Source organism: Pteropus medius, unplaced genomic scaffold (genome assembly GCF_902729225.1).
Source record: "Pteropus medius unplaced genomic scaffold, Ma_sr-lr_union100, whole genome shotgun sequence".
NCBI classification, from domain to species: Eukaryota; Metazoa; Chordata; class Mammalia; order Chiroptera; family Pteropodidae; genus Pteropus; species Pteropus medius.
Window position 1 is genome coordinate 360957 of NW_024343734.1, and position 24227 is coordinate 385183.

General features: G+C 50.5%; 1 long non-coding RNA gene and 1 pseudogene across 1 annotated transcript; both read left to right on the forward strand.

The window, feature by feature from the left end:
* The first annotated feature begins 8753 nt into the window (after positions 1-8753).
* On the forward strand, positions 8754-9430 carry LOC120606997 (uncharacterized). Its single transcript, XR_005654031.1, has 2 exons — positions 8754-8840; positions 9065-9430. It is a non-coding gene; the product is annotated as an uncharacterized LOC120606997 (long non-coding RNA).
* Positions 9431-15376: 5946 nt separating this feature from the next.
* LOC120607002 (uncharacterized) lies at positions 15377-15500 on the forward strand (annotated as a pseudogene).
* Positions 15501-24227: the final 8727 nt, after the last annotated feature.

Below are 24227 nucleotides of genomic sequence, written 5' to 3' on the forward strand. Positions count from 1 at the left end.
TGACAGAGAAGCCAATGCCATTCCAGAGAGGTCATTCATTCCCTCATTCATTCATCCCTTTATTCATTCAGGAAATATTTACTGAGCGCCTCCTGTCTGCCGGGTGCTGTTCTAAGTACCGGGATGCCGCCAGGAACTAGGCAGACAGAAACCGCCCCCGAGGCTGACACTCCGCGGGGCACACGCACAAACAGACTGAGAGACAGAAACGTGGCCGGAGCCGCAGCAGCTCGGACCAGAGAGAGAAACCGGGGGGAGGCCAGGAGAGGGTCGAGACGGTCAGAGGGGTCGGGGACCGCAAGAGACAGCGAGAGCGCGGGAGAGACAGAGGCACACGGAGACAGAGACATAAATGCGGAGTCAGAGACAGAGAGACACAGGGAGACTGAGGCACTGGGGGTCAGAGAGGCGGCTGATGACCGCCATACGTGGTCGGTCACGGGGCCCGGCGTGGGTCTCGGCTCCGGCTCCTGCCACCTACGGTGCCTGAAACCAGTCCCATCGGCCCTCTGTGCCTCGGTTTCCCCCCCTGTAAGTGGTACCTGTGTCATCGGGCTGTTGTAACACTGGCTGAGACATTTCTCAAGCGTTAGGCTCGGTGAAGCCAGTGTCCCTTTCGGCCCTAATCCCCCGAACCCGTCCCTCCCACCCGATGACCTTCCGAGTCTGGCCACCAAGCCCAATCTCACCAGAAGTGACCTCCTTTTTTTTTTTAGGAAATGACTTCTTTTTATAAGACAAAAGGCATGTATGCACCTCGTTCCCCAAACAAACAACAAAACAAAACAAAAACGGATAAGTCTAGAAAGAAAATATGGCTCCCTGTGACCCCCCTACCCATGGCGTTAACCGCCATTAGCATTTTGGCATTTTGGTGGACTCTTTCTAGAAATTTCTCATTTTTCCAGTGTGTCGTGCCAGAGAAATTTTGGTTGGGTGAACAAATACCAAAAAATCACCGTTTCAAACTCCATTTGCTGACCAATCACAGTTTGCCACGTGTCGTTGTGTAGGGGTGGGCCACGGGGCGCGTCGGACCTGCAGAACGGATGCAGAAGTGGGGCTCAGAGAGGTGGGGCGACTTGCCTAACGTCACACGGCACTGTGCACCCTCACTCCGAGGGGGCGCAGAAGACAGACGTCTCGGAGGGTCTCACCCTCTCGCATCATCCGCCCGGAGGCCCATCTTGAGGATGCAGTGGTGCGGGGAGCTTCCCCACACCCCCCACCCCACCCATGACTGACTTTGAATCTCGCCTCGGCTACGTCTGGTATTCACCTCGATGTTCCCATCTGTGAAAAAGGGGCTCCCTCGCAGAGACGGGGGAAAGTCGAGAGGGCCAGCTCCCGCGGTCTGGGGCTGAGTGGACTTCCCTGATGTCGGGATGGTTGGGGACCCAGTGGAGACACCTCGCCTGGCTGTGGGGCCAGGGCTGCCTCGCCCTTGGTCTGCCTTCAAAGACCTTTTGTTCCTGGCTCTGGGAAGGTGACAGCCCACTGGAGCCTCCCCCTGAACCCTGTCACCAGGCCCCCCACAGCGTTTTGGGAACCAGAGGACAGGGCCCTGCGCCAACCAGAAGCCTCAAGCTCTGGGGGTGGGAAGAGTCTGGGGAGAACGGGACACCCAGGTCCCTGAGGGGGACAGGACGGGAAACGTGGGGGACGGTCTTGGGGGAATTAGGAACCCAGGGAGACCCGGCGAGAACGTCGAGGGGGATGCTGAGGGGAGAAGGCGGGCTGGAGGCTGTGAATGACTGGGGCAGGACCAGCTAAACGAGGGGACCCAGAGACCAGGAGATGCTTGTGCGGTAGGCCTTCGCACCTGCTGTTCCCTGTATGACATGCTGCTCCTGACAGCTGGGAGCTTCGCCACCTGCCTCGGACCAAGCGCACCCCGTCGCACCTCCTCTGAGCTCTCCCAGCGATGTCTCCATGACCCCTGCCCCGTGTCACTTTTCCCCACAGCCCTCATCACCACCTGACACCCCGAAGGTTTCCTTCTTGGTCTTATCGACTGTCTGTCTCCTCCCCAGATTGTCCACCCACGCGGGCTTCTGATATGTTTGTCCCCCGCCGTATCCCAACGAGGGTGCCTGGCAGAGACGTTCAATAAATGCGATGGGAATGAGTGACCGGGTCATGGTGGTGCGTGGAGGAGGCAGGTAAATCCCTTCAGAAAATGGGGGTGGGGTGCGGAGACACGAGGCCTGAATGCGGAAGGCGAGGGGCCCAGACTCCTAAGGAGGTGGCGAGAAGAACCAGAACACACCAGAGAAGCATCTTTTCCAATGACAGGCGGGGAGGGACAGTAATGGGGACCACTGACCCACAGAAATAGTTCTGGAAGGCCTAGGCTTTGGGGGGACAGGGAAGAGATTTGGAGGGGATAGGAAGAAGAAAATAGGAAACCCAAGGCCAGCTCGGGGGAGCACTGGGAGGAGCAAAGATTGTACATCCATCCAGCCGTCCATCCATCTATCCATCATCCACCTATCCACCATCTACTGTCTATCTAGTTGTCTATCTATCATCTATATTTCATTCATCTATCATCTATCTATTTGTTCATTCAGTTAAAGTTCATCTAGATTATCTATTATCTATATCTATCATTCATTTTATTTCATATCTATAGTTGTTCATCTTATTTCATTCCATCATTCATCATTCATTATCTGTCTATTTTCCAGCCCATTCAGTTGTCTGTTCATCTCTTTTTTCTGGTTCCATCTATTTGTCACTTCCATTATCATTCATCTATCGTATCACCGAAGTATCTTCATTTATCTGGTATTCATCTACCTATATATTTCATTTCTCTGTCATATTCTTTGTTTTCGTTTATTCATTCCGCCTCCATTCCATCTACCTACTCTACCTATCTATCTATCTGTTCGAGCCTATATTGGTTTTATTAGAGCCTATCTATTCTTTTTCGAGCCATTTTTGTTAATCTCTACTTGCTATTTCCACCTATTAATTTTACTTATTCATTCATCTATCATCTAGTCTATCTAAGTACTGGTATCTGTTCTATTCTTCATCTATCTATTCTTTTGTTATTTGCCTTATCTATCTATTTTTGTTTGCCTATTAATTCTACTTATTTTCCATTCATTCATCTATCCAAGGCCTACTCCACCCAGAACATCTATTCATCTATCTATCTTTTGGTTTGTCTATGGTTTTATCTATCTATTCATTCATCTATCTTATCTACCTATCTATATCTATATACATGCTACAAGTTCCATTTTATTCATTCTAGAGACTATTCATATCTATTCATTCAGTCAGTCAGTCATCCATCTACCCACCTATCCATCCATCCATCCTTCTATTCATTCATTTATTCATTTACTTATTTGTTTACTCATCCATCCATCCATCCACTTACCCATCCTTCCATCTGTCCATCTCTCCATCCATTCCTCCATCCATCATCCATCCTTCCAACTAAAATCTGGGAGGCCCCCTCTGGGTGAAGACTGGGCATTTTGTCCCCAAATGAGACAGGTAAGTAAACACAGCTTAAAATTGTGCCGTCCAACCCAGGAGCCACCGGCCACACGTGGCTATTTAGCATGAGAAACGTGACTGGGAGCAAACATTTCCAATTTTATTTAACTTTAATTAATTTAAATTTAACTTTAAAAACAGAGGCAGTACTTTCCTCTTAAGGGCAGTGTTAATGCTTTGGCAATGCTACATTTAAATTTAACTCCTGGTCATCGAGCATCAGAATCGAGATAAACCGTGTCCACGATCTCACGAGTAATTTTTATGGATTACCTATTAAAATGATATTTTGGACATATGGGATTAAATCAAACGTATTCCTAAAATTAATCTCGCCAGTTTCTCTTTACTTTCTAAAAGAAAATGTGGCACTAGAAAGTTTAAGATGACGTCCATGGCTAAGTGCCAGTTTAATCGACTCTGCTGGCCTGGGGTGAATTCAGTCGCTTGGTGACCTGCTTGTAGACAGGGAGGCTGCTTTGGGAGGTCGTGGCATGCCCCACTAGAGGAGACGCAGCAGGCGAGGGACCTGAGTGGAGCTGGCATCTGGGTGCAGCACCTGCTGTGGGCAAAGGTCTGGAGGCTGGAGAGACAGCCGGGGATGTCTTTTTCTCCAGGCCAAAGAGGGGGCATCTGGGGGTGTATTCCTGGGTCCTGGGGCAGGAGCTCACACCCGTGTCTGGGGGAGCTTAAGGGCAGCAGATAGGGATGGGCTGGGTCAGTCAGGACAGGCCCTCTGCCCCTGCGAGCCCCCAGGAAGATGGACATGTCACCCCTATGTGCCACTGGCCATGAGGGGGGGTCCTGCTTTCGCCTCCCACCTCAGGGACTGAACGTGAAAGGGAGCCAGGCTGAGGGCCCAGAGCAGAGATGGAGTGCTCCCCAGCACACCCCCTGCCCGGGGCCCCCCACATCAACTTGCCGACCTCTCTCCAGGGGTCTACTTGGGCCCCAAGAACCCCCAGAACGTGCTCCTTTGCTCTCGGAGCTCAGACGTGGGCAAAGGGAGGTCACTGGGTCATGAGGGCATGTTTCCACGGAATCGGGGACGCTATCACCTCCAGAGCGCGACCTTTCCATTAAAAGCTGGTAATTGCCAGGAACTCTGGGAGAGCTGAGGACGGGCCAGCTCTGGCTGCTGGAGGCTGGGTTCCCGAGAGGGCAGAGGCTGGGGGCAGGGCTCCCGAACCTGGGACGAGCTGAATGGGGTGGAGAGAGGGGCAGCGCAGGAGCTGCGGCCACACCGCTGGGTTCCGAGGGAGGAGGCGGTGGGGGCCCAAATTCCTGTGACCCAGACGACGAAACTGGGACAACTAGACACCTGGACCTGGGGAAGGGTGGGTCGTGGGCGTGGGGTGTGTGGGGGGGAGGGGGATGCCAGTGTCCCTAAGGCAACGGAGGTCCTGAAAAGAAACAAAGCCATCACGCTGGGTGGGGCGGGAGGAGGGCAGACACGACTCCCTCCCCTCGGCCTTGCCTCTAATCAGTGGGTCCATCTTGGGGTGTGCAGCGTTTAGAAACCTCCTTCTCCGCTCTCCACCCCGATTACTCCATCCCCGTGGAGGAGCCCGCCCCAGGGCCGATACCGTGGCCGCGGCCCCACCCCGCACACTCACGCGCCCGCCCCGCCCACCGTGCTGCGCCGCGGGGCCCCGCGCCTGGGACCCCGCGCCTGGGGAGGGATGCTCAGGGGAGGGGGCTGCTGACGGCCTCGGTCCTTACCAGCGGCCTGGTCACCAAAGGAGACCAGATGCGGGTGTACAGAGAGCAGGGATCCCGAGGGAACTGAAGCCTTGGGCTCCCCGACTCCTGGTTCTGAGGGGGAGGGGCTGGGGACCTGGACTCCCCGGTCCAAGGAAGAAGGTTGGGGGTGGGGAGTTAGGGTCCTGGTCCCCGGGGCTGGGACGGACAGAGCCCAGTGAGGCTTCTGGGGCTGGGTTGTTGGCCATGGGAGTCTGGGGTCCACTGGGATGGACCTGTGAACAAAGGAGCCGCCTTCCCCCCCCTCCCCGCCGCGCGTCTTCCGGTCCTCCCCGGGAGCGCCCAGCAACATCCTCACCTGTCCCCAGCGCTTTCTTTTGCCAAGATGCCAGGACCAGCCAAACCAGCTGTGCCAGTCCGACAGACACCCCGTGAACCACCCCCCTACGCTCTCCCTTCCCTCCGCTGGCTGCCGGGAGGCCTGGGAGCTGCGGGGCGGTGAGTAGGTGCGAGCCGGGGAACAGGACGACCTGACCCCTGCAGCATCTCCCGCCCCTGGCCAGCCTGGCCTGTCCAGCTCATCCCTGCCTCTTCCACCATCCTCCTGCCCCAGGCAAGGGACGCTCCCCTCCTTCCTTCTGGGACTTCCGCTTCCTTCTTGGCCCTCGGTCCCCAAAAACCTGCTCCACCAAACTTCCAGCCTGCTCTTCCTGCTCCTTGTGATTCATTCATTCACTCACTCATTCATTCACTTACTCACTCATTGGGGCTGCTCCTACAGAGGCTTATTCAATGCCAGGCACTGGTGATTCAGTGATAAACAAAAAAATGACGCTGTGTTGTGATGGGCTGAATCGTGCCCCCTCCCTCCTAATGATGTCCCCGTCCTAATCCCCGTGAACATGTGACCTCATGTGGCCAAAGGGATTTTGCAGATGACATCAAGCTAAGGACGTCGAGATGGGGAGATGACCCGGGGTTATCCGGGTGAGACAATGTAATCACGAGGAGGGGTCCTTGTAAGTGAGGGAAGGAGGCACGAGGCTCAGAGTTAGAGATTCGAAGGTGTCCCACTGCTGGCTTTGGAGATGAAGGAGGGGCCAGGAACCAAGGGACACAGGTGGCCTCTAGAAGCGAGAAAAACCCAGAAGTGGATTCTTCGCCGGAGCGTCCAGAAAGAACTAGCTCTGCTGATACCTTGATTTTAGCCGCGTAGAAATCCGCTTTGGACTCCTGATCTCTGGATCTGTAAGATGATAAGTTCGCGTTGTTTTCAAACTGCTCAATCTGTCGTCATTTGTTACAGCAGCCATAGGAGGAGAGAGATGACAAGCGGCTAAAAATCGCATCGACGGCAAGGAGGGACAAGTACCAGGAAGAAGACTTAAGTCAGGCAAAGGGGCTGAAGGCGAAGCAGGGGCTGTGTAGGTGGGTGATCAGGGTGGGCTTCTCAGAGGAGGTGACATTTTGCAGAGGCCCGAATGAGCTGAGAGAGTGAGCCGGGGCGAGGGGGAGATGGGGGCGAGGGGCGCAGACAAGGAGAACAGCCAGAGGCTCCGTGCTGGGAGCAGCATGCTTGGTGTGACGAAGGGACCTGGAGGTGGCCGGTGTCATTGGAGCAGAGGCGCGAGGGGGCAGCTGGTGGTCCACACAGCATCTTCGTGTTTATGAGAAAAAGACCCCCTTCCTTCTCCATGAGTATATTATCAAGCAGCGTTAATAATGGTGTGGGGAGAGCCGTTCTAGGTAAACATGGAAATGAGCACCACGGGGCAGGGCGGAGCATCAGGAGACCAGCGGGGGGACGTCGAGTCGGACCCCGGTGGTAACATCTGAGGAAGCACCCGAAGGAAGCGAGAGAAGAAAGGACAGAGTGGACAGCGAGGACACATGGCAGGAGGTGAGACCGTGCCTCTCGGCCAGCAGAGGAGACAGGTGGTGGGAGCTGGACCCGAGCCCACTTTTCCTCGGTGACCCAGGACTGATCCCCGATGTGGCAAGCTCTCTCCCAGCTCGGGGCAACGATACGCCTTGCCATTGTACAAACACGGCCGGGGACACCTTTGTCATTCTAAGATACACAGTCATAGTTTTACTGTATTTGTCCAACACTTACCTAGCACTTACTCAGGGCTCGGCACGGTGCCAAGAGATGTGCACAGCTCCTCAGTTAATCCTCAGGATGACCTTATGCGGTCGGCACTATTATTATCCCTACTTTACAGATGAGGAAACCGAGGCACAGAGGGCTGACGTCACTCGCCCGGCTCGGATCGAACCCAGCCGCCCATGCTGTCACCATTCCCGGGGCTCCAGACGAAACGCTTTGTACATTTCCTAGTCCACAGGAAATGATTAATTAACAGTGGCTCAGAGTCACCGGTTCTCATCCGGGCTGCCCATCACAATTCCCTGGATGGCTTTTAAAAGCCGGTCCCCAGGCCGAAGAAGTCGGGGAGCGTGTGTGTTGAGGGGAGTGTTCAAGTGTAACTCTCTGTTTGCCCTGTCGGTTGGTCACCTCTGGAGGAGGGATTGTGTCCACTCCCCTCAACCACCAGAGAAAACCTTCGAGCCCAGTAGTGCTCAACTGGGGACAATTTTGTCCACCGAGGGGACATTTGGCCATGCCGGGAGACATTTTTGGTTGTCACAATGCGGGGGAGCGGGGTAGGAGAAGCTGCCGGGTTGAGGCCAGGGATGCTGCTCAAGGTCCTACAGGGCACAGGGTGGCCCCACAATGTCATCAATGCCCTGCCCTAGACACACATGCAGTTTGCAGTAAACAGGGGCAAGAAGGGTCCAAGCTAAAGAAATCCACCAAGGAAGGGGAGGATTAGAAGGAGGGACGTTCCAAACAGGACAGGATGCCAAGCTCTTCCACGCCTCAGCTTGGGGACAGCAAGAGGGAAGGGCTACACGAGTGAGGTCTTTCTCAAAATGTATGAATTAAGATTTGTGCATTAAACGGTACGTACGTGTAACCCCATTAGAAAAGGACAACTGTCAACAAACACGGGACTCTAATTAACGACATGCTTGCCGGAGGTTTAGGGGTGAAGGGGACTGGTTTCTGCAACTCGCTTTGAAATGCATCCAAAAATTCTATGCATGCTATGATGTTGTGGTTTATAGTAACGAAATACATATTTGGCCTTCGTCTTTGCTTCTGGCACAGAGCTCTAAACCCCTTGGAACCCCCTCAGTGGTGAGAGTGATCGAGGGATCTTTTGTTCATAAAAAACCCCTTCGAGTGGATGTTAATGAGGTGACTTTTGGGAAGAACCTCAGGGTGGGGGCTGGTTGCCAAGGGAACCAATCCGGAAATTAGAGGGTTGGAATTTTTCCGTCTCACCCCCAACCTCCAGGGAGGGGACAGGGGCTGGAGACAGTTCAATCACCAGGGGCTAATTTTTAACCAATCATGCCTATATAGTGAAGCCTCCAGAAGCCCCCCAAAAGCGGGGCTCAGAGAGCTTCCGGGTTGGGGAACACGGGACCGGAGACAATGGCTCCAGTAGAGGGCACAAAAGCCCCACGCCCTCTCCCCATGCCTGGCCTTATGCGTCGATTCGATCTGGCTGTGCCTGAGTTACATTTGTTTATAACAAACCGGTGACCTGGTAAGTATTATGTTTCTTTGAATTCCGTGACCCGCTCTAGCAAATCAATCTGACCCAAGGAAGAGGGTAGTGTCAGGAATTGAATTAAATTGTAAGACACCCAGCTGGTATTGGGGAATTTCTTGGGGTGGGAGGAAAGATAAACCCACTAGCGCGTCCAAACTTTGAAAGACGAGGTGCTGGCCAGGATGTGGATCGATCGAAGCTTTTCTGTAATGCTACAGGGGGTAGGAAACGGTCCAGCCACTATGGAACACGGTTTTGTCTGTCTCTCGCCAAGTTAAACAAACGCTATGTGACCCGGCAATCACAGTCCTGGGTATTTACCCAAGAGGAAGGAAAACGAGCACGCCTCATCCACACCGAGACTTGTACACGAGGGTTTATGGCTGTTTCATCCGCTGTAACCAAATGCTGGAAACAACCCAGATGTCCATCAACAGGCAAATGGAACAAGCAGCTGTGGCACACCTGGACCACGGAATGCTGCCTGACTCTGAAAATGAAGGAATTATGGATGTGCCCAGCAACGTGGACGAACTGCAAAACAATTCTGCTCTGTGGAGAAGCCAGACCAAAAAAAAAAAAAATAGAACATTCTGTATGGTTCCATTTATAGAAAAGTCTAGAAAATGCAAACTAATCTACAGTGATAGAAAGCAGGTCAGTGGGTGTCTGGGGATGGGGATGGCGTGGGGTAGGAAGGGAAAGGAGGGGGAATTACAAAGGGGCGCTGGAGACTTCGGGGGGATGACGAAGTGTTCACGCTCTTGATGGTGGTGACGGCTTCGCAGGGGTGCACATATGTCAAAACTTACCAGCACCTTCAAATATGCAGTCGATTATATATTAATTATACCTCCGTGAAGCTGTACATAAGTGAAAACGAACTCATGAACCGTATGCTTTAAACGTTGTACCAGGGTGGGTTTTTACCGTCTGGAATTGTCTGATTTTATGTAAATGATACCCCAGTAAACCTGCCTTGTAAAAATAAGGTGGATACACACCTGCCACCGGTAGAAAAATGAGTCCTAAGGCCCAGCCCAGTGATTCTAAGCAACGATACCGTATTATAAACTTTAGAGTTACTAAGAGATTAGATGTAACGGTTCTCACCACAAAAAAACAAATGTGATCATGTGATGTGGAGAAGTGAGCCAGCCCTGCAGTAGTAACCCTACGGCGATGTATAAATGTATCAAATCGACATGCTTGTTCACCTTGAACTTGCAGGATGCTGTACGTCCATTACATCTCCATGATGAAAGCGGATGCATAGACCTCGCCCTCCGCACCTCTACCACACCCTTTGTAATAAACTGGCAAACGTAAAGCGTTTCCCTGAGTTCTGCAACTTGCCGTAGCAAGTGATTGAACCCGAGGAGGGGGTCGTGAGAATTCCTGGTCTACAGCCAGTTGGTCCGAAGTCCAGGCGACAAACTGAGACTTGAGATGGGCGTCTGCAGTGAGGGTAGTCTCCAGGGGCTGAGGCCCGTGGGAGGGACACTAGCTCTGCTAACTCCGTGTAGTTAGTGTCAGAATCGAATTGAACGTTTCGACACCCAGCGGGTGTCTAGAGACTCGGAGGATCGGTCGGTGGGTTGGGGGATGGAGGGACCCAACCTCCATGTTTGGTGACAGAAGTATGGTGAGCAGGGCCCTAGCACTGGTCCAGGATGGTTTTCGGTCGCATCTGCTGGTCTGGATGATGATGAATGCCAGGTGGTCTGGAGACACGTGAGTCCTTCAGGGGACAATCGGAAGGTTATCTGGAGGTAGGATGTGTCTCTAGGCATCGACGCAGGACTGGACAATTCAAACGTTTAAGCGCCCAGACTGGTGAAAGGAAAAACAAAATCCTTTCCTCATACCTCGGCCTGATTTTAGTAATTTAGCTGCCTGATTATCCCGACTCTGTTTGATTTCTCAGCCTCTCCCGCCCGCCCCCGCCCCACTAGGCTCCAGTTCCTCCTGGGACTCTGGGGTCTGGGCACGCCAGGCACTGGCCTCTTTCTCTCCTTATCACCCCGTGACGGGCTGAAGAATGTCCCCCAACGGATTTGGGATCTGAATTTCCCAGGACCCCTCGTTCTGAAATTCGTACCTATTAGGTTTTAACGTATAGAGGTGATGGAGCGATCGGCCTTCTTGAAAGATGATTTTTATGACTGACATTTCCTGAGCGGAGGGGGCCTGCCCGGGCATGCAGGGCCACGGGGAAGCACCGGGTTTGGTCAGCAGGTATGGGCGGAAAGCCTAACCAGAGCCTATATTGGGGTTCTTGAGGCACGGGCAAGTCAGGCGGGGCGAGCGGTTGAGGATACATTCCTTTGTATATTTCTGGGGGGCTTTGGGCAATAGGGGTGATCTCTAGTCACCTGGTACCTGGCCTTGAGATGGAGGAAATACTGGCTGTGTGTGAGAATTAGACAGAAGAGGAGATTGGGGAATATGGGCTTGAGATCAGTTTTGTGCACCCGAAAGGCATGCTAGCAGGAGAATTGTTATTATCTTTAGGTTCTGGATGTCGAGGGACAGCCCCTCTCTCTTGGAACCTGAAGGGAGACACGGCCCCTTAGTTTCCCAAGACTCTGTGGAGTCAAGGGCAGAATGGGGGCCGGGGCGTATGGGACCTATGTTCCCTCCTGAGACACGGAGAGGATGATACTACATATGTCATTTTACATCCTGCCGTATTAGGCACAAATAACCACTTGTCATGGTGCTTCGAGCTCTTGGTAAACATAACTTTTAATGCCCACCTAAGAGCCGATGGGCGGATTCTGATTTATCTCCCCATCTCCCCGTCGCTGGACACTTGGCTCACCTCCATGTTCTCTCTGGGATAATTATGTGTGTGCCTAGCGCCATTTCTGCGTTTTGGTTCGGTTCCAGCTCCGGAGCTGAGTCCTTGACCGGTCAAGAGGAAGTAAACACTTTGGTCTGCAAATAATTTTCTTTTTTCGTGCGTACCCCCCAAATCACGTCCACGTTTGCGTAGAGTTTGGAAACTAGAGAGAAGCAAAAGACGAAAAGAAAAACCACGAGCGGCGTCATCATCATCGTTTGCCACGGGTCCTTCTAATAATATAAAAATGGTGCATAGCGTTTTCAGTTTCTTGTCGAGAGGACATTACGCTTTTGCTTCCTGCTTATTTTTACTTAATGGATCATAAAAACATTTCCACCCATTACACTGAAAATGATTGCATGGTATTCCATAATATTGCTATTCCATAATTTCAGAGGCTTGTCTCTAAAGCTCAGCATTATAAATATATAAAGTCTGTTATTATACATATTTGTTATTATAAATATTTGCTTTTCTCTAAAGCTCAGCATTATAAATATATAAAGTCTGTTATTATAAATATTTTTCTTTTACTGTTGCAAATAATGCACTAGAGAAAAATTTTCGTGCATGAACTTTTGTTCAGATCTTATGTCATTTCCTTCGAAATGGAGTCCCAGAGGTGAAATTCCTAAGAGTGGCGAGTCCATTTCTAGGTTAAAAAGAAGGCAGAGATAATTTCCACAGTAGGACAGGGTTGGTCTCACGGCAGCTTCACGATCACTGAATTCATCATTTTAATAGTGCGTCGTGCCAAGAGGGTCAGTGAAAATCTGAATCTCATTTTCCTGCATATATTCATTCATCGAATCAGTAAATATTTAGCGAGCACCTGCTTCACGGCCGGCACTGTTGTAGGCACTGGAGAAGAAGCAACGAGCAGAAACAGACACCAGCTCCTGACCTCGGGAAGCCCATGTCCTAAGGAGCGAGGGGACGGAAGGTAAACAGCAAACAAGTAAACAAAGAACTATGTGGACCAGATCATTTTGCGATGTGTCCTAGTCAGAGAGTTAATAAAGAGGATAAATGATTTTTGATAAGTTTGTAACCCACCAATTCTGTCTGACGACTTAGGTGTTGGCATCTCTCACCCGTTGCTTATCGGCATAGCTGCTTTGCATTTTCTACTTATTCACCAGTTTAGTACATTGATACTAAAAATGATAGTAGTATCATGCATTAAACATCTGCTCTGCGACAAACACTATACTAAATGCTTTACTCTCTGATCTCAGGCAATTTTGCCCAGTAGGTGGTATCTTCACTTCGTAGACGTACAAATCAAGAGTCAGAGAAGTCAAGTTACTTGCATGAAGCCACCTGGCCTTGGTGGCACAGCTAGCGTTCAAACGCCCAGGTTCTTAACCTCCGGGCAGTTCTGTTTCTAAAAAGCCTGAGACCCTCATTGGTTATCTTATGCGATCGCTCGTTTCCTTGGCAATGACATTTTTTATAGTTTTTACTGGCCTGCAACGTATATATATATATATATAAGAGAATACATTTTAGAAGTGGAAAGCTCGACAAATTCATTTCGATGGATACCTCTGTCAGCCGGCACCATCAGGTTAAAAAAAAACAAAAAACTCATGAGCTCTTCACACCCCCACCCCAGGTAACCATGGCCGTGACTTCTCATCTCTGATAGGCACATTTTAACTGCCAGCTCCGAATTCCTAAAAGGCACATTTATGAAACGCCTTTGTGAAACCCACGGAGGTTCGTTAGCACACTCGCTCCTCTCCCCTTTATGCTAAAGGTCTAATAAAACCCACAGAGTTTTAGTCTCTGCATTCAAGGAGAGAAGGCTCTTTGTCTTTTGAACTGACAGCAGATGTGCAGACACGCGAGCACAAAGCGGGAAGGTGACTTGGGGACAACTGGATGGCTGTATAAAGGGCAGCGAGGTCACAAGGAACAGAGCACTCTGGCTCCCCAGGGGCGGTGAGGAATGTCACCGGCCAGCGGAGAACATTTCAGCCACCGCTTCAAAAGCTAAGTCAAGTGTCACAGACAGACGGGGCTGGATGGTAGTAGTTATTTTACCCCCTCTAAAACAGCCCCCAACAATCCTCACCACTTAGCGGGGATTTCGTGTCTTTGTGTAGTCTCTTATGCAATTAAATTAAATTTAAAAAGATGACACTGGGGGCCCCCATATTGGACAGTGCGGCTTCAAGACCCTAACAAGCCCACTTAATGGCCATCTGACACTCTAGGCATGGGCAGGCAAATTTTCATCTGTAAAGGACCCGGATAAATACCTCAGGCTTTGCAGCCACACGATCTCTGTCGCAAAGACTCACCTCAGCCTCTGGTGCAGAAAGAGCCACAGACAGCACAGAAAGGAGTGGGCACGGCTGTGTCCCAATAAAACTTTATTAACAAAAACAGGCGGCGGGCTGGATTTGTCTAGTCGGAGGCAATATGCCAAGTCTTACTCTAGGGGAGTGTTTGACCTACTATTTCATACTTTGACTTATTATTTTCTTGAGTAGGGGTCCGCACTCTGCAAAGTTAGGCGTTAACCTGTTTAAAATCAATTCGTCGAGAGGATTGTTTTTCAAGTACAAAGGCAGTCCCAAGAGTTATTGCCGGAAGGTCATTAACTGTTTTTGTCTGTAAAGCCAGCACCTCATTCTGGACTTACGTCTTTCACTGACTATATATCCGTCCGCTAGACTCTCCTCTTCCGCCTTGAGCAAGCCTGTCATTCTTCTGGTTCTCTCATTAATGTGTCATGTGTCTTTGTCACGTGTTTACCATATATTTGCATGGGAGCGGGTTTTTAACTGTTTTTTTTTTTTGAAAATTATACTTTGGCGATACCTTCCGAAATAATGTTTAAATGCATGAAAGAAAATTTGTAGAGTAAGGAAAGCGGCTAAAACACAGTTCTCAAAAATATTTAAAAGATGCGTTTTCGATATAATATATATGCTTCTTCATTACCATGAAACAACAAGAATTCACAGCGGATCCGGTGACAACGGTAAAACACAGCGGTGAGGAAGGGCGAACCATACTTCAAACACCTGCAGCTCCTGCAATGTGATTTGGAAATATCTGATTTCTGTTGCTAGAAGACTAGGTTCCAGAATAAAGTCACAGGTATGGCTAATGCTATTGTCATTGTATGAGTGAGTCACTGCTGTGTAACAACCACGGCAAAACCGAGCGGCTTAAATCAACAGCAATCCTTTGTTTCGCTCTTGAATATACAATGTAGGTGGAGCCTGGTGGAGACAGCTCATTTTTGATCCATGAGGCAACAACAGAGACAGCTCCTCTGGGAGGTGGGGACCGTCGCACAGCTGGCAAGTTGGTACTGGCTATGGGCTGGCTGCTCAGCTGGGGCTGGGGGCTGGGGTCCTCAGGTCCTCTCCACAGGACCTTCCCCCACCCCACCCCGGGGACTCTTGGGCTTCCTCACAGCATGGAGGCTGAGTTCTAAGAGAAAGAAGCGGAAGAGGGTGGCATTTTTATGACGCAGCCTCAGAGCTCACATAAGCTCACTTCCCGAGGAACCCTATTGTCCGAGGCAGTCGCCCAGGTCCGAAGGATCGAAATGCAGAGTTCCCCTCTCAGCGGGGAAGTGGCAAGGTCTGAGAGAGCAGGTGGAAAGGGAGATGTGGATGACGTCATCTTTGGGAAATATGATCAGCTACAAAAACAGAATGACTACGGCCACGCCCCCCTGAACGAGCCCAATCCCGTCTGATCTCGGAAGCTAAGCAGGGTTGGTCCTGGTTAGTACTTGGGTGGAAGACCACCTAGGAAGACCAGACTAGGTGCTGTAGGCGTAAAAAAATATAAAATAAAATACAATATAAAATAAAATAAAATATAAAATAAAATAAAATAATAAATAAAATAAAATATAAAATAAATAAAATAAAATAATAAAATAAAATAAAATATAAAATAAAATAAAATAATAAATAAAATAAAATATAAAATAAATAAAATAAAATAAAATAAAATAATAAAATATAAAATAAAATATAAAATAAAATAAAATAAAATAATAAATAAAATAAAATATAAAATAAATAAAATAAAATAAAATAAAATAATAAAATATAAAATAAAATTAAAAAATAAAATAAAATAAAATAAATAAAATAAAACAAAATAAAACAAAACAGAGTGAAATGCTAGATTTCAGTTGGAGGTGAGTGAAAAGAAGGATATGATTTTTTTTTTTCTTAGCCAAGTGTATGGACCGCAAAGCCCTCCTATCTGCCCCCTTATCTATCTGGCAAACTCCTGGCTCCTCAAATGTCACCTCAAGTGCTGTCTCCTCTGCTTCCCTCAATGACCTTACACCCCCACCCCAGTCGAAACATTTGTTTCCACCTCTGTATGCCCACAACGTTCGTTCAAACTTTTATCTGCATCCTTAGCATTATCTAAGTTTTTAAATTAACAACTGAAAACAGAGGGAGAGGCCGTAGGTATGAACACTTTCTTCTTTTAAAACTTCCAGAGATCTGCTATACGACGAGATACCTACGTTCACATATGGCATCATGTACTTAAAATTTTGATGAGAGTAGATCTTATGTGAGGTGTCCTTACCACCAAAACCAAAAAACAAATGACAAAAACAACACACACACACACACACACACAAAGGGACGCTAGGGTAGGAAACGTTGGGAGGTGATGGGTATATTTAGCACCTGGATTGTACAGCTGGTGACATAAGTGGATACGTACTCTTACCAAACTCACCAAATTGTATACATTATGTGCTGTGTTTTATGTACAAATTATATCTCGATGAAGCTGGGAAAAAAAAACAAGTGGTTATAATATCGCTCATAACCGGGATATTAAAAAAATTCAAATAATAGACTTCGCATCATGCCCATTCCCATTTTTGCTACTGTAAAATTGTTTTATATCCTTGCGGACCTTTTCAGAGCCTATGTATGTATGTGTGACAAATTGCTATTTCTTTTATAAACACTATCATACTGTACTTATTGCCCCAGAACTTGCTTTTTACAGTCGACAATACGTCTTAAAGCTCTTTTTCTGCCGGCCATGGTTCTTTGTCATTCTTTTTAATAGTTGCATAATATTTTGCAGATGGATGTACCCTGTTTATTAACCACTCCCTATCGATAAACGTTGAGGTATTTTCCAATTTCTGTGCCTTTTACATAAATGATCATCAAAGACAAATAAATAAAGGACACAGAGGATCTGGGTGTGGCGATGTGGCCTCAGATTCGGTGGGTAGGTTTGCACAAACGTCTCCTGTCTTCTAGATAAAATCCAGTGACGGATCTGGATTTGATGGCACCATGTCTGGGTGCACTGCCTTCGGGCCTGAGTTCAAGTCCCAGCCCTGTCACTTCCCGCGTTTGTGGACTCGGGCAAGGATTGTAACCTCTCCGAGCCTCCATGTTCTCTCCTGTGCAATGGGATGATACTCAAATCTGCCTCTGAGTGTTGTTATGACAACACACGCTTCCTGGTGAGTGTTCATCGTGGTCTAAACACTCGAAAAATGCCGCTGCTTTTCTTGTCGAGTTAGACATACCCCCACCCAGATCCAGCAGTCCCACTCTTTGGCATTTGAGCAAGAACCACGAAAACTTGGATCCATGTCGAGACCTGTACGCAGGTGTTCACAGAAGCTTCCTGGGTAAGTAATCGCCCCAAACAGAAAAAGACCCAGCGGGAGGTGGAGAGAGAAGCCGCGCCACAGCGATGGAAAGAAGCAATGTGGGTGCCACTCTAAAGACGCAGACTGTAGAGTTCCATTCATACCATGCTCGAGAATGGGCTAAATTAATCCACGGTTAACGAACGCGGGCCGATGGTCGCCTGGGGGCGGGGGTGGCCAGGAAAGGGTGTGAGGGAACTTTCTAGAGAATGGAAATGTGCTCTATTTTAATCGGGGTGGCGCTTGCACAGATGTACACGTTTGTCTAGACCCATCGCACTGCCCTCGTAAGACCTGTGCCTGTGACCATACGTCAGTGACACCTCAATTAACCGTGAAGTAAGATGTCGTTATTCATATCTTTTTTATGTCCACACGAACTAGCCTGCAGGCATGAAGGCCTGTTTGCTCATCGAATGAATGAATGAATGAGTGAGTGAGTGGGGCTTGAAGCGGCATCCTGGGCTCACGGAATTTCCCTCCCGGAACCGCTCACACCCCTCACAAAGGAGGAGGAGGATGTGTCCCTCCCAACCCCCAGGAGACGCTCAGAGCCTTCCTGTAACCTCACCCCTGCTCCCTGCCCCCCCCAGCCTCCCTCCCATCACGAGACTCACAATTCCTGAGGCTCTACCCGCAAGCACTGGGAAGAGAGAGCTGGGAACGAGACAAGGCCAAGATCTTACCCCACAAGGGCTCCAGACATCAGGCAATGAAGTAAAAAGAAATGGGCCGAGGGCCTGGAGCAGGCCAGAGCTGGGGCTGCAGCTGCGGTGGCCAGGGAAGGCTCCTCGGAGAGGGCCACACGTGGGCAGAGGCTTGACTGTGGCAAGGAGGTCAGCCAGGCAGGGATCTGGGGAAAGGACATTCCCTGGAAGAAGGCGGCGGTGCAAAGGCCCTGGGGCAGCGCGCTACTTTCATGGTGCGTGTTGGCCATGGGCGGGGCTTGGGGCCCAGCGAGGCGAGAGCTGGGGGAGGGTGGGGAGCAGAGGAGAGATGGGACCTAGGCGTTAATGGCAAGAAGAGACAAAGAGAATGGCGGGGGCAGGGTGTGTGTGACGAGTAGGGAGACCGGCGAGCAGGCTACTGCACCAGTCCAAGCAATCAGCGATCGTGGGAGCAGAGCCCGCGGAAAGCTCGATGTGGGGGCGTGAGAACACGGCAGGAGTCGGCAATGACCGAGGTTTGGGCCCGAGCCACGAGCCACGGAGCCCCGGAGGCAGTGGGCGGGGCGGGTGGAAGTTGCCCAAACACCTCCAGCTGCTTCGCGCCTCCAGGCCTGCGGGCACTGCACCCCCGGGCCTGCGTGCCCTCCCTTTTCCCCTCCCCATCCCCGCCTGGCCCCGCGCCGCCGTCGCCGCTAAGCCCAAATGTCGTCCTCTCCGGAAGCTTCTCTTCAAGCGACTTGACCTTGGCACGGAGTGTCCTCCGGCAACCCTACAACTCCCTGCCCTTCATCTTCTCCCAAATGGATGGGCAGAGTCCACCTGCCGGCAACTTGCTCCGAGTGGGCGACCCTTGAATTACTGGGGAGAGGCCCTGGCTTCAATCCAGCAGCAAATGCATCAACAGGAAATGGCCTTGTTCATTCAGCAAATATTTACTATGCCAGGAACTCTAGAAGGCGCTGGGAAGAGAGTAGGGAATAAGAGAAACAGATCTGGGCCCTTATGGGGCTCTACTGGACACTAACCAAGCAAAGAAGCGCAAGATCTAACGGGTCACATGGTAATGGAGAGAGAAGAGGGATTCCATACGTGAGATGTGGGGTAGGGAAGATGCAGGTATTAATAAGGCAATCCGGGAGGGCTTCTCTGAGGAGGTGACATTTGAGCTTCGACTCAGAGGAGGTGAGGGAGGAGCCACATGGATTTTGAGAAAGATGGGAACAGCCAGTGCAAAGGCCCTGAGGTAGGAACACGCTTAGAATGTGGTGGGAACTTGGAGGAATCCAGTATGGCCAGAGCCTGTGAATAAGGGGGTAGAGAGGGTAGGAGCTGAGGTTCAGAGAGGGGATGATGGGGGGTGCAATCTTACAAGGCTTTGGGGGTCACGCTGAGGACTTTGCTTTTACTCCAGGTGTGAAGAGAGCCTTGGAAGGGCTCTGAGCAGAGGAGCGATGGGCTATGATTCGAGTTTCAATAGGATCGCCATAATAACAGCAATGATAATGACATTTGTGGAGCACTTCCTGTTAGGTTGGCAGAAGACCCCTCTGTCTATCCAGTGGTCAACACCCCCGGTTAGCTCTTCTCCTGCCCAAATATTTCCTGAAGCAAATTTTCGACAGCTTTACTGAGATAGGATTGAAACACCATATAATTCACGCATTGAAAGCATGCAGCTCAGGATGTGGTTGCACAGCGTAGCGGTGAGCACGTCTGCTTTACACGCAGAAGGTTCTGGGTTCGTGCAACCATCACCACGATTGTGTTGGGAATATTTTCATCTCCCCAACAAGAAATCCCTTAACTCTCTCCTCATCCTGAGGCAACTACAAGTGAACTTCCTCTCTGATTTGCCAAATCTGGATGTTTCCTATCAATGAGATCTTATAATATGTAGCCTTGTGTGTCTGGCTTCTCCTACTTAGCATAATGTTTTCAAGGTTCGTCCATATTGTGGCATCTATCGTGACCAAATTCCCTTTTGTGGCCAAATAATACACTATTGTCTGCATACACCATACTTAGTCTACCCATTCATTGGGTGATGGACATTTGGGTGGCTTCCACATTTGGGTTATTACAAATAACGCTGCTATGAACATTCCTGTACAAATATGTATGCAGACACGTGTTGTCATTTCTCTTGGGTAAATACCTGGCCGTGGAATTGCTGGGCCATGTGGTAACTCTGTGTTTGACTTTCTGAGGACCTGCCAGACTGTCTTCTAAGGAGACAGGAACGTTCTCACCAGCGACGTCCGACGGTTCTCCCTTCTCCCCGTCCTCACCATGACTTATTATTGTCCTGAAGCCAATCGCTCCTCTCCACCCCCACTGCCAGTAGCACACTTGAGCTGCCACCATCTCTCACCTGGACCATTGAAGTCACCTGGTCCCACACCACAGGCAGAGGGAGCCTGCTGGCACTGACGTCAGATCCTGTCCCTCCTCAGCTCAGAACTCTTCAAAAGCTAGCTCCTCATTGACTGAAAATAAACCCAAACTCCTCACCATTAATGGCCCACTGAGCCTGCCCATCTCGCTGACATTACTACGCTGCCGCTCCCCTACCCTCTCGGACCCGGCCACACCCAGCTGCGCAGCCTCAGAGCCACCCCAGTACCGTTCCCTCTGCCCCAGTATTCTTTGCCCTGCTCCCCTTCTACCTCTTCCTCCCCTGCTCTCACACCTGGGCTTTCCAGACACCTTCCTGGAAAACTTCCCCTGTCTCCCCCACAGCCTAAATCACACCCGCTCCCCGCTCCCTTGGTGCACTTGGCGCCGTTTGAAGCTGCATGTCTATTCGTGTGACACTCTGCCCAGTTGCTAGCTACCCCACCTCGGGTGGGGCTCCGTGAGGGTGGGTGAGCGCCGGCACCCAACCTGCAAAGAAAGCGAACTAAACATCTGTACTCATGGACCCCTTCTGCGCACATGCAGTATCCTCCGCCCAAACACACTTCGCCCTCTTATTTCTCCGGCTGATTCCCACGGTGCCTCAGCTGCCATGTCACTTTCTGTCAGAGAGTATTTCTGTTTTCACTCTATTCTCCCCTTTCAGTTTTCATTGGGGACACACCCCGCACCACACACACACACACACACGACACAAACAGCAGTTGTGAAATCTTCACACTTTCGAAATTATTAAGGACCCCAAAGGGCTATGATTAATGCAGGTTATGTCTATCGATATCTGCCACATTAGAAATCAAAACGGACGCATTTTTTAAATATTTGGTTATTAATGCCTTTGAGAATAACCCCGCGGCACTTAACATTTAAACCTATTCCAATGAAAATAACTTTTCCAAACTAAAACGTCTAGTGAGAAGAGTAGTGTCGTTATTACCGTTGTGCAACTCTCTTTAATGTCTGGCTCAACAGAGGACGGCTGGATCCTTGTAGCTGCTCCTGTGTTAGTCACCATGTTGCATGCTGTGCAGCTCTGGAAAATTCCAGGGTACACTCATGAGAGATGAGAATGAAAAAGGCAGGTGATGTCTCAGCGTTGGTATGAAAATGATCTGGACCTCTCAGATCCCCTGACAAGGTTTCAAGGACCCCTAGGGGACCCTGGACCACACTTCGAACCCCTTTTGACGGACAGGTCCACAATTTTGAAGTCAATAAAGCTGCAGACCACACTAGGGCCACTCAGCATGCACAGCGTATGTGCCCACGGCCTTATTAGAATCCCCAATCCAATACACATCTGGCCCCAGGGTTTAGAATAAGGGACCTGTCAGAAATAAAAGTCCCATACATGGACGTTGCCCTCACAGAGAGCATACACTGGTATTGTTTTATTATTTAAACAAACAAACAAACAAAACTGGTCACAACCCAGCAGTTCCAAGTCACACCTCGGTAATGGCTCACTGCTCATAGTCTGGAAAACTGTCGTCTACCTTCCGCGAGCCCCTGTGGCACCCCGCCTACACCCCAAGAAGGGCAGGAAACGGGTTTGACTGTTCCCTGCTGCGCCCCCGGGTTCCGGCATAGAGCCCAGCACCTAGTAGGTGTTTGATAAATGCTTGTTGCGTGAATAATGAACAAAGAGCAAGCCAGGGACAGCGTGAGGCCCGCAACCCCGCCTGTGCCGCTGCCTGGGACTCTAGAATGCTGCCCACATCACCTCCAAAGACCATGGTGGCGGACTCCTTCCTGGCTTCTGTTACCTCATCCAGCCACAGCTTCCTCCCCCAGGAGATGCTGAACCTGAGCCTCCCTTCTGGATGAGCCAGAACTACACTTCCCACAAGTCTCGGGGCCGGGACTACACTTCCCATAAGCCTCTGCTCCCACCCGGTTCTGTGCCCTTCAACCGCGGGGGCGGCTCATAGCATCCTTGCTTACCCTACCCCGCCCCGTCCCCCAATTCTGTTCTGTTTGCACAATGGTCAGGCTACCTGCAGCCGAGGTCCCGGCACCCCCTCCTTCCCACGCCTCCTCGCACAATTCAGCTGCCTGGGTTTCTCCAATGAGACCCCGAGAGGCAGCCCCCGCCCCCTTCCCTGGGGCCCCCGAGGAGGAGGGATGTGCACTGCGGCGGTGTGAGCCGCCTGCCCTGGGTGCGCCGACAGGACGCGGCTGCGCGTCCCCGATCCCTGCTGGGGGGGCACGCGTCGGGGAGGGGGTGCCCGGGTCGCCTCCGCGTTGCGCTGTGAGGCTGCGTCTGCGATGCGCGGCGCCGGGCGGGAGGGACGCATCGGGGGCGCTCACGGACGGCGGAGACGTCGGCGCGCAGGGTGGGAATCCGTGCTTCCGGGGTGCCTGCGGCTCGGGGTGCTGTGGGGTGCGGTGTGACCCCCGAGACGGCGGCGGCCTGGCACGTGATGTGTGCGTCCTTGTCTGTTTTGTCTGTGTCCCTCACGGACCGAGTTCCAGCCCCCACTCCGCCATTTCCCTGCTGTGTGCCCTGGGGCAAGTGACTGCGCCTCACTGTGCCTCAGTTTCCTCATCTGTACGATGGGGATGATAAAAGTACCTGTCTCAGAGGGCTGCTGTGAGGATTAAAAGGTAATATGTGTAAAGCGCAGAGAACAGTGCCTGGCGCAGAGTAAATGCTCATGAGAATAAACATATAAAATAAATCCGATCATGTATCTTTTGTGTGAAGCAAGTGTCTGTGGCTGTGTAATGGCTGTGTAACCTCAAAGGAAATGTGGGTATTTCTGATGCGTGTGTCTGTATCTTCATATGGGTCGTGCATCTTGGTAGGTGCTGTGTGTGTCCGTGTGTATTTAGGTATGTGATGTGTGACTATGGTGAAGTAACGTGTCTGTTGTAACCTTGTATGAAATGCATGTATATTTGTGAAGTGTGTATCCATGTGTGTTTGGATATGTGATGCGTGTATCACATACTTTTATGTATTCGATGTGCGTGTCTGTTTTGTGTGTCTGTTTCTGAATGTATAACGTGTGTGAGTATATTTGTCATATGTCTGTATCAGTGTGTGATGTATTTGTGTACTTTTGTATGTGATTTGTGTAGCTTTGTGTGTGTCTGTGATTCTTTGAATGTGTTGTGTGTGTCTGTATCCACGTATGTGTTGTGCCTCTCCATGTGTTTTTGTGAATGTGACTTACGTCTGTGTGTTCAGGTGAGTGAAATGGGGGTCTGTGTGAGAGACGTGGATCTTTCATGTGCGTGCGTCTATGTGCGTGTGCATGTTGTGTCTGTATATACGTGCATGCGATACACGCGTCTACGTTAGTGTGTCGTGTCTACATGTCTCTGTGAACGTGATGCCTGTGTGTTTGTGTGATGTGTTTGCGTATATCTGTGTGTGCGATGCTGTGTTTATGGCTGTTCTTTGTTGCCCATTTGTCTGCGAACTGTCTGTTTGTGACAGTGTGCCTCAGCATGTCATCGTGGTGCCCGCGTGGATCTTTGTCTGGCATGCGTGTCTGTGTATTCAGAGCTTTTCTTCATCCGTGGCATGTGTGGGTCTTTGTGATGCTTTGCCGCTCCTGCGTGGCCGGGTGCATCTGCGCGGGGGGCTGGCCTGCCTGTGCATTCCCAGTGCCGCCCGTCGTCCCTGCGTCTTTGTGTGTGACGTGTACGTGTCCCCGTCTGCCGATGGCTGTCCACCTTTGTATGTGATGCGCTTGTCTATGAGGGTCTCTGCGACGTGTGTCGGCCATGTGTGGGCTGCGTATGCCTGCCTGACATTT